The sequence below is a fragment of the Petaurus breviceps genome, unplaced genomic scaffold (assembly GCF_028583685.1).
Source record: "Petaurus breviceps papuanus isolate PSGF00001 unplaced genomic scaffold, PetGlider_PUasm1.0 228, whole genome shotgun sequence".
Lineage (NCBI taxonomy): Eukaryota > Metazoa > Chordata > Mammalia > Diprotodontia > Petauridae > Petaurus > Petaurus breviceps.
Genome location: NW_027185901.1, coordinates 12328 through 23737, shown reverse-complemented (window position 1 = coordinate 23737; position 11410 = coordinate 12328).

Genomic DNA, 11410 nt, shown 5'->3' with positions numbered 1-11410 from the left:
GCGTCTCCAGTGGAGGGTTTTCCATTCCTCGTTCCCACACTAGTGCTCACAAAGTCCAGATTCTCGACCTTCCAGTCCCATCCTCGAGATGGATTCTCGTGTTCTCTGGGCTCCCGGTAAAGGTGGGTACAGAGTTTCCAGGAATTTGTGCCACTGAGCAGAGAGACATAATCACAGCAGCACTGACCAGTGCTGGTGGGCAGCCTGTCCTCCAGGCCATCCCCATCACACAGCAGAATGGCGTTCCTGCAGAACCATGGCCGCCCCACCACCTCCCCCCACTAGGACCTGCAGGCCTCACACAGGCCTCTTGCACCCACCCCAAGCTTCTTGGCCTCCCATCCAAGACCACCCAGCAGTGAGACAGATTGCCACCTGCAAAGCCTTAGGCTCAGGGCCCCCTGGCCCTGGCCCCTTCTTCCCAGCAGCCTCTCGCCAGCCTCCTGGCCAAAGGCCCGATGAGGGGACTTGAGCTTTGTGCTTCCTTGCCAGCATGTGCCGCCCCACCCCTGCCCCGTCACCCCTTTGGAATCCAGCCCCAAGTGCCCGTTTCTCCTTGCATGTCTCCGTGCTTTCTTAGCGCTCCTACACAGCTTGCCCTGGTTGCTGGGAGAGGGGCTCAGTGCCTTCCTTCCAGTGGTGCCTCATCTGCCCCACCTCCATTCAAGCAGAGAGGAAAGCCCATACTTCAGTGCTGGAGGAGTTCTGCACACACCCCATGCCACAGCAGTACGCCTCTGGTTGGCTCAGCCCCTCGCTCCACCCCCAGCTGCAAAGAGCCTTGCTATTCCCAGAGTCCTATGCCTCCCCCGGTCTCCTGCTCCCCCCTACACTTAGGTCTGCCTTCCCTCTCATTGCTACCATGTGCCCCCTCAGGAGTGACTTCGGGCCTCCCTCAGAAAAGGCAGCTGAGCCAGGCTGCTGACCTCATGCTGTTGTTGACCTGGTCCTGGGAATATAACTCCTGACCCTGTGTTTGCTATAGTTAGGACCCCCACAGCACACCCACCACCTTCCTACACATTCCTCTTGAGCTGCAGACCTCCTTCCCACCTCTTCTCTTGGCTGTCCTTGATCCCCTTCCATGGGAAGCTCTAGGATCCCATGCCTGGCCCCTCCTAGTTACATGTGCCACTGGGGGCATCAGGCTCAGCAAAGAAATAGAATCCAACACATTTCTACCAGAAACTAACTTTGTAACATTTGACCAATAAACTTTTTTTCTTGCCTCCCAATAAAAGTGCCTGACAGTGTTTTGATTGCTTCTAGAGGGTGAAAAGGGCATGCCTGAGACCCTGGAGATCTTTTCCGGTTCATCTTCCCATTAACCTAGCTATCTCTGCTCTTCCCACATTGAATCCTGGTCACTTGGCTAGATAACCCAGAAATTCCATATCCCACCCCCATTTGTCTACAGATGATGTATCCCCTGTTCCCACTGTTCTTATCCTGTGTGTTAAATGCAGGGCAGTTAGGCAAACTCAGAATCTGTAGAATGACTGGACCCCAAAAGAGTCATTGACAAGGGAGATGGATTCCCTTGAGTGGAGGTCTTCAGTGTAGTGCTTCAAAGATGTGGAAGAAGGCAGAGATGGCAGCACGCTTATCAAACTGGCAGGTGACATTGCACTGGGAAGGAGACCTAACCCACTCACAGACAGGCCCTGCCAGGTAGGAATGTGGCTTGAGTCTACTAAGATTTGAGCTATAAATGTAAAGTTCAGCAATTGGGTTCAAAAAATAAATTTCACAACTACTAGAATGGGGTAAACCTAGCAAGGAAAGGTTTCCTATGAAAAAGACCTGAGAGTTGGTGTGAACTACAAGCTCAAAATGAGGCTGGGGTATGACATGCCCAGTGATGGAGCTAGCAATCTGGACCATACTGTGTGTGAAGTGTAATGCTCAGAACATGGTAGGTGACAGGCTCGCTGCCCTCTGCCCTGCTCAGAGCACATCTGGAGGAATGGGCTTCGTCCTGGGCATCACTTTTTACTCACTGGGTGGTCCTAAGCAAGTCATTTGACTTCTGTCTGCTGCCATTTCCTCATCTGTAAAATGGGGGTAATAATAGTAGTACGCACTTCCCTGGGTTGTTGTGAGGATCATATAAGATAATACTTGTGAAGCATCTGGCAAACCCCAAGGTGCTATGTGAATGCCAGTTATTGTTCTCATGATTAGCAGCAGTGCTGGAGACAATCTTCCCAAAAGAGGGGAGGGTAAGACTCTGCTAAGGCTCAGAGAGTCAGGCTGCAGGAGGAATTAATGGAAATGGGGAAGACCAGGAATCATTCCCCCGCGGATACGAGGTCAGAGAATATGAGAGAACAATTCTCCAGCAACAATCACAAACAATTATCAACCACATAAAAGACTGCTACAAATTACCAATAATAGGAGAAAGGAACATCAAAAGAACTCTGTCTTTGTACCTCACTCTTTACACAGCAAACTGACAGAGAACAAAAGACACAATTAGTCAAAGTTAGAGGGCTATGGAAAATGCATACATTGTGGATGGAACAGCTAATTGGTCCAGTCATTGTGGAAAGCAGTTTGGAATTATACTTTTGAAAAAAACAACTAAAATGACTATCCCTTTCGACCCACCAATGGGTGTATATGGCAAGCAGGGCAGAGATGGAGCAGGGGGAAGCACATATATGCCAAAGTATTCATAGGAACATTTTCTATGAAAGCGAAAAATTGGAAACAAAGTAGACACCCATGGATGTGGACTTGTCAAAACAAATTGTGATACATGAATGTAGCAGAATATCCCTGTGTTTTATTAAATGAGAAATACGGGAGAATTCAGAGAAATGTAGAAAGATATAACTGAACAGACACAAAGTATCAGAATGAAGAGAACCATATCGATGACTCCTAGAAAATGTGAATGGAAAGAAAACGCAGCTGGCCCCCAGCTTTGGAGGTCTGTGCTCTCTGGGAAAGGAGGGAAAGATGGTCCCTGTCCTCAGACTTCTGTGGCATAGGGAAGGGATGAGCATTGCAAAGCACAGAGAAATTCTTCCCTCCCATTCCCACCCATCCCCACTGATTCTTAAAACACATGTCTACTTTTTGCTTTTTGTCTGTTTTTTACCTAGATTCTTCCTTATGAATCATAGTCCTAGGTTTCTTCCCACTGAGCGTCAGGGCCACATATGAGCACAGTTTGTCCGCCTTGAGTTAGAATCTCGACTTCATCTTCCCTGTCATCCATTCCTAGTGCATTTATTTGTAGCAGTAACTTTTCCCACTGCCTTCTTTCTTGGATTTATATCCTGTGAAATTCTATGCCATTTTTTTTCTTAAAGTGTAGCTATTGCTTAACACATGTAATGCTTGGTGTGTCTCTGTGAGAGAGGGCAGTTTTCTAGCTCCCAATTTTTTTAAAAAAACCTTTATGGAATTTAATTAGATTACCAAGATTCCATTTTTTACCATTAACAATTCTTGTCTTTAACAAAGGGCTCTCCATTTCTGAGTTTAAAAACTGCTTTAGAAATACAAACCCCACTCCCTGACAGCATCTTCTGGTCTGGGAGGTATGTACTGGGAGCTCAGATAAGGTGTTGTAATGGGAATGTAAATTTTTAAGATCTTCCCCTTCCCTAGGCTAAAGTGCACCTGGAGCCTGGGGTGGGAGTCTTGTTTTTCAGTAGATACTTTTTGATTGGCTAGTGAGTCAACAAGGTTGTTACATTCTCTGAGCCAGGAAAAGGCTATATAAGCCTTGATGTGTAACTTTGTTTTGGGGCTCACTTTGAGAAGTGTTCTGTGGTTTGATATGGATTCTGGGAAGCCGTTGTCCAGAGACCCCCCTAGGCTTTGAAAAACCCAGATGTTGAGACCCAGATGTTGATTTGGTATGGATGTAATGGTTAGACATTTTGGAAACTATTTGATCTGTTTCTCTGTCTTGATAATTCTGTCTGTATATTCTGAAGTTCGGGGTGCTGACCTTTTTCTCCTGAGCTAGGTGAACGATACATATCTGACTGATTAAAGTAACCCTGTTAACCCATTTTGAGTTGCTTTCCTTTATCAAAGCAGATCTAAGAACCTGTGTTGGCAGACACCCTGGGGACACTGGGGTGCTTGCCGCTACAGGTGTCTTATCCAAACTTTGGATTACATGCTTGCCTCAGATGGGTACTGATTGAGAAGGACACCCTTTCCCACAATGCCATGGTCACTAGGGGTAGATGCCAAATGGAAGAGAACAGAATTGTTTGGGGAAGGAAGAGAAACCACATGGAGAAATGGCAGGACATCTGGGCTGTGGTGATGCTGACTATGGACATGGAATATCCAGCAACTTCAGGGTCAGTGCCAAGGGTTCTGAGCCACACCAGGATCAGCAGAATGGGGAATGCAGGACCAGAGATAAGCTGGATGCATAGCAGGCATGCAGACATGAGGGCAAGTGGACAGTCATTCAATCACTAAACATTTATCATGTGCTAAGTGCCCACTAAAATGGTGCCCACACTCCAGGAAAAGGAGGCCACTCAAGGAGGTCCCTGGATACTGCCTTCCCTGAGATTCCCAACTCCACACACACTACTAAGACTTCCCCTGCTGGTGGGAGATTTTTGCTCCTTAATTATGACTTAGAAATAGGTAAATCCCACTTCTGTTCCTTAAATGCTACATAACAAGTATAATCTATCTTTGGATGCATATCAAGTCTTTTGTTGCTATTGGGTTAACTGAATCTTCCTAAGGGAAAGCTAGAAATGCAATGAATTCCTATGTCAGTGGGCAGACGCTTATGGGTGGGCACAAACAGGAACTGTACCAACCTTATAAGAAAAAAATTTTCTGAGATTAAACCTGGCACACCTGGCCACAATGAGAGCTGACATTTGCATAGTACTTTCTATTTATTAGTTAATTTCCTCCTCACAACAAGGATTTTTAGTACACCTATTAGACAGATGAGGAAAGTGAGGCACATTGGGCGAATTGACTTTCCCAGGTGCCAGAGGCAGAATTCAAACCCAGATCTTCTTATCTGAATGCATCTGATGAAGGTGGAGAGATCCAGGAACTCAGCTGAGCACATCAGTCACATGCTTGCTGTTGACTGAATAAATGGCTTCAGTGAAATGAAATATGTAATCCCTGTAACATAAAATTTAATGGAACGTCAGTAATAGGAGGGGTCCCTTATCACTGTCACAGCCTCTAAGTCCAGTGTGGTTTTCCACAGGGAGTAAGAGTGACTGTGATGAGGACTTACTTGTATTCAGCAATGGGGCTTCACTGGAGCATTGAGGTGGGGTGGGGTCGTAGGGTGGGAATTTTCTTTGGCACTGGGAGGGGACGAGCCTTATCCAAGGTCACACAGCCCTTATGTGTCAGGGGCTGAACACGAATCCAGATCTCCTTGACCTTGATATTAGCTCTCTGTCAATTGCACCACACCCCTTCTCTATTGTGTTTTTGGTCAATCATCTCCTTCCCTCCTACAGAGTGACTCAAGCATCATCTTTATTTTGAGGACAAAGGATGGAAAGTAAAGCAGTTACTTGAAAGGATTGCGTCTCCCAGAAAGTCTGTAGCAGACATGTAATTCCATCACAGAGCCCCAGAACCTAAGTTCATGGCTTACTTAAGGTTCTCCAGAGACTGGAAATCCCCCAAATTCACAGAACTGGGCAACCTTCAGGTTGTGTTTTTATTTGCCTTCTCCCCTTATTTTAAGAACAGCCTGTCCTGGTATACTGGCCCTCCATCTCCCTTCTCTGCCCATTTGCATAACTGGGAAACATAAACATTGCCCATCTCAAGGGAGAGGCACAGCCATGGGTCTGGCTAGTAACTGGGGAGGCTGAAGAAATCTCGAGTCAGACCCACAGGGAAAGAGCAGGAGCAACCAGGGACGAAGGGGTGTCATTTGCAAGTCCTTTGGACCTTATCCTGGACAGAGGAGCTAACATTGAAAAGGGGAAGGAAAGACAAAGAAAGAGAAAGGGAGGAAGAAAAAAGAAGAGAACATAAAGAAAGAGAGGAGGAAAAGGGGGAAAGGGTGGAGGATGAGAAGACGCAGCTGGGCTGCATTGCCTCTGAAGTCAGTAGGAGAAGGGAAGAACAGAGAGAAGGAGGCCCCGTCCCCATTCTGTGGTCCTGCTTTGGTCAGCACGATGCCGCCTAAAGAGGAATCAGCCAGCCCAGGTTTATGGGGAATGACCTCCCCTGGGGCAGCCCATATACTCAGGACTGTCTGAAGGTATGACCTAAGGCTTGCTCCCTCTCGAAGTGTGGTCTTGTTCCCCTTTGTAAGAAAAGTGCCTCCTCCCATTGGGATCTTGCACTCTAGGGGCCAAAGCATCCTGCGGGATGCTCCTAGGTTTCTGGGGTGGGGCTGCGAGCCAAGAGGGTGACCCAGTCCGTCAGAATGTCCTTGGACTTTTCATCCCACACTCTGGTGTCTGCCTCAAGGGTTACATCAGAGGAAAAAGGCACCAATGAAATCTTATCAGAGCTCCCACAGAAGTGCACAGAACTGGATGCGTTTTAATTGCAGTATGCACAGGTTAAATCATTGGGGGAGAGCAGGAAGAGCTGCAGGGCAGTGGTTGGCTGCTCCCATTGCCAGCCCCTCCATCAGGCCCCCTGGCTGTCTGTCACACCTCAGTCTGAATCAGAGTCCGAGCTGCAGGAGTGGTGGTGATGCTGAAAGACAAAGGTGTTCCTAGGAGCCATCTGGAAAAAGCCTGCTCTGTGCCTTGGACCATGAAGCAGGATCACTCTGTGGGCTTGCACCCCCAGAGGTTCCTGGGAATCCAGAATCTGGAACCAAAGGGGCAGGGAGGGGCAGGGAAGGTTCTCTTGGACCTGATCTTTGTTTCAAAAAAAAGAGTCTGAAAAAGACTGAACTAGACCCCTTGAGGGGATGGGGCATTAGGGTTGGGAGAGACTTTAGCTAGTCCAACCCCCAGATCTTACAGATGGAGAAACTGAGACCTGGAGTGGAGAGGTCACTTGCCCAACACCCCAGGCCCTCTCTAGTTTGTTAGATTGCTTAATGAACCTAATCTTCAAATTCTAACATTTCTCAGACCAATTCAAGTCAATTCAAGACAAATGTTTACTGAGGACTGGTCCTGTGTGATGCCTTCTACTGGCATGAAGATGACCCTGGGGTCTCAGTGGTTTTGCTGGTAGAGCTCAGGTCCTGGATGGTCCTTCCAAAATGGAAAGACTCAGCTTCTGACCAGTGAGGGGCAATGGGCCTGGTGCCTGAGACTCATCACCAGGTTATCTACAGCCCACTGAGCCCTTTGGTCATGGGGCCTCTCCACAATCCACATGTCCAGTTATTGCTAGCTTATATTCTGGCCACTGGAGGGAGAGCAGATGGATTCTCAAGGTTCTGAAGTGCATACAAGACACCATGCTCAGGGCTGGTGAAATGAGAAATCAAGATGGTGCCCACTCTCAGGAAGCTCCCCACTGAATAGGAAGGAATCTCTATGTACAGGAATAGGTGAGAAGCAAGGCACAGGTGGACAAAGGAGTGGCCCAGACACAGGACTTTCAGAAGAGTAGAGGCAGGAGGCAGCCCGTGCTCCCACGTAGCACCAGGGGGGCTTAATGGCCCCTGAGCTGGACCAGGAAGTAGGGAATGAGTTTCAGGGGGATGGATCTATGAAGAGAAGACTCATGAGTCACACAGTCACACCAAGACAGGGGCAAGTGATAACATAGAAGCAGCTTGTGGGAAAAAGGAAACAAGGATCAGGTTGAGAAGGCCAATTGGAAAGAGGATGCAGAGGGAGGGCTTAAAAAGCCATTCTCAGAGGGCATGGGGGTGCTCTGAGAGGCAATGAGAGGCAGTCGAGGCTTCAGGGAGAGGACCAGAAAGACCTGGGGCCACATTTACTAGCCTCACTCCATACTACACTGAAGTGTTCAAGGGACCTCCAAGCTCCAAGAGACGCATTGGCATTTGGAGGGGAGCTAGCTCACCCAGGAGCTCCCACTTTCAACCACTCTGGCTCCTTCCCTTTCCCTAGAGGCCATTGGGGGGACACCAGAAGGTTTCTGGGCAGTGAAGTGACATGGTCGGCTCTGTGCATGAGGAAGCTTGTATCAGAGAGAGATCCAAGAGGGGAGAGGCCAGGGAGTCATCAGGAGGTCACTGCAGTCACCTGGGGGACTGCATGGTGGCCTTAAGACATGAGAAAGGGACTGAGGCCAAACAGACAGAGCTTAGGGATGGACGGATAAGTAATAAGGAAAAAGGAAGAATCAAAGACTGAAGGGAGCCAAAACATCTGATCCAGGAATCAGGCTGGTCCTGGATAAGCTTACTCTGGGTTTTCACTATGGCCTGTCAAAAGTAACTGGTCTTGGTTTTATCTCTTAAGAAGCGGCTGTTATCAGAGCCTTTCTGATGTCCTGTGATCCAGGGAGGTACCCTGTTCTGGGATTATTGCCAGAAGATGTTCACTGCCTTTTATACATTTTTAGATACTATATTTCGGGATCTGGTTATCTTCAAGACCTAATAGTTGACATCATTACTTTACTGGACAAAGAGTATTAAGAAAACCAAGTGACCTGTAATTACCTTCTTTGTTTGGATTCTCTATGAAAACCTTGCTCATGGTATAAATAAATAGATTGCTTGACAATCACACCTGGACCTTGTTTACACATCACACATTCTCAGGCTGATTTGTCATTTTAGAACTGGCTTAAGAAATCACTCAAGTTTTCTCTGCAAAAGGCAATGGCAACATCAAGAAACAGCTACTGATGAAAATAGAAAAGGAGGCTGGTGGTGAGGAAGAGAGAAGCTTCATCTGCAAGGCCAAAGGATGCGAGGGAGGAGGGACATGGAAGAGGCTGACAGGGAGGCCTGGAGCTCCAGGAGATATAGGGACAGACGGGCGAATTTGGGCGTCGCCTCCCTGGCAAGGCACAGGATCTCCAAAGGGTTTGGTAGAAGATGGAGGACAGAGTCAGGGAGATCCCCAGCTAGGGGGCAGGAAGCAGCATCTGGTTACAGAAAGCAGGGAGGAGAATGGTCAGGGTGGCTGGGCACCACACAAAAGCCTCAGGACTTCAGAGAGGGCCCTGGTGACCTGGGAGGGGCCGGCCAGCTGGGGGTGGGAGCTGTCTGCCAAAAAGCTGAGGACAAGACAGGTAAAGAGGCAACAGGAGCATCTGATGTACCTTGTCTGTTTAGGAGCTCATCAGTGAAGGCAGGAAGAGAGACAGAGGCAGAGAAAGAGAGAGAAACAGACAGACACAAAGAGACAGAGAGACAGAGATAAAGACAGAGAGAGTGAAAGACAGAGACAGACACAGATACAGAGAGAAATAGAGACAGAGAGAGACAAACAGAGAGAGACAAAGACAGAGAGACAGAGAGAGAGACAGAGAAAGACAGAGAGACAGACAAAGATAGAGAGACAGACACAGAGAGAGAGACAGAGAAAGACAAAGAGAGAGACAGAGAGACAGAGAAGAGAGAGAAACATACACAGAGAGACAGACACAGAGAGACAGAGACAGACAGAGATAGAGACAGAGAGAGTAAGACAGAGAAAGAAAAAGACAGAGACAGAAACGAAGAGATAGAGGGAGGGAGAGAGACACACAGAGAGACTTGAAGGAGGAAAAGCTGCATCTTCTAGATTAAGGGGCACATTCTATATTCCTACAGCCCTTCAGATCCTGTGGCCATTGTGTCGCCCCCTCACACCACCCTAGCTCCTTCCCCCCATTCCCCAAGACATGGTCTTAAAGCCTTTCTCCATTCTCATCAGGCTCCGGGGGTCAGCAGCCCGTGGTACGGGGACTCAGAATGAGCATGTGGATTCTAATCCCATTTCAGATACATACAGCCATTGGAACCTTAGGTCAAATGACGCTTCTTGATCCTCTCCAAAAGCTTTTAATTCTAAGAATGACCCTTGCCCTTCCTCCTCCCAGGAAGTGCTTCATTCTGTGGTGAATAGGAATGAAGTCTCCCAGTAAATGAGGCACCAATGCTTCCATTGCTTGCTTCCCTCTGAGGATATCAGACTCACCCTGGAGACTCACCTTATGGCAATGGTGTCAAGAACCATGTTTGTGCTGCTAGTGGTGGCCACATGAAGGGGGAGGAGTAGGGCAGTGGGGTACCCCTGGGACAGGAGGAGGACCACAGGGGTGGTAGTGGCCATGATGGTGGTGGCCATGACGGTGGTGGCCATGATGGTGGTGGCCATGATGGTGGTGGCCATGAGGGTGGTGGCCATGAGGGTGGTGGCCATGAGGGTGGTGGCCATGAGTGGGGTGGCTATGATGGCGGTGGCCATGAGGTCCGTGGCCGTGAGGTCCATGGCGATGATGAGGGTGCCACCCTGGCCCTTGGGACAGCATTCCTACTTTTCAAAAAAAGAAAAACACTGGTAAGACAGTTGACAATTTCCCACTCTTGCCACCTAAATAAATTCACCAAGACTTTGACTTCACAGCCCAGACCACCACAGGAGGCTGCCTGCCACACCCAGCCACAGGAGGCTGCCACTCCTCAGAGCACTGAGGGTGGCTTCCAGAAGTCTCTGGGGAATCCTTCTTGGCATCCTCAGCCTCCCAGTCTAGACCTGGCTTCTAACTGCCCATTCCAAAAATTATAATGTTCTTCCTGACCACAAGAGGATGATGTACCTAGAAGACAGCTCAGGGCCTAGAGTATCAGCCTCAAGGCCTCCTAGTACATGCAACCTCCCCATTTTACAGAGAAGGAAACTGAGGCCCAGCCAGGAGAAGGGACTTTCCCAAGGTCACCCAGCTACAGAGTTGTCAGAAGTAGGAAGTGAAGTGCGGTCCTCTGAATCGAGACCTGTAATGCGCTGCTGGTTTTAAAAAATAAAACAGTAAATGGGGTTTGAAGAAGGAGTTCAAAGTCCTTCAGAACATAATTCTCTTTCCTGTAGAAGTGACAAAGCACAGTGAAAATAGGGGTGGTTAGGGAGTCAGAAGGTCTGGCTTCAAGTCCTAAACACCATTTATCAGTCAGGTGATAGAAAGTAAGTCTTGTGGGCAAAAGGGGACCCAGCTGTGCCTTGCAGACCTGGACATGAGGCCAAAACACCCAGGCGTCCTGTACCAAGGGGTTGGAGGCCAAACCAACCACATGCCGCAGGGGACAGAGAACATCCAGTCTTCATATGCACCATCCTGGGCTTCATAAGGGCGCCTGCTTCCACGGCTGACAGTCTGTACATCCATCCTGTCTATCCACCCCCTTGCTAGCTCCAGCACAGGGTGGGAGAAGCCCAGCTCTGGAAGACTCTCTCCAGAGGAAAGGACTCTGAGCCTGAGCCTGAGGAGAGGCTGGCTGGCCGTGGGCTGCCCCAGGACCAGCCCAGCCCAGGGTAGAGAGGCCGCCCAGCAG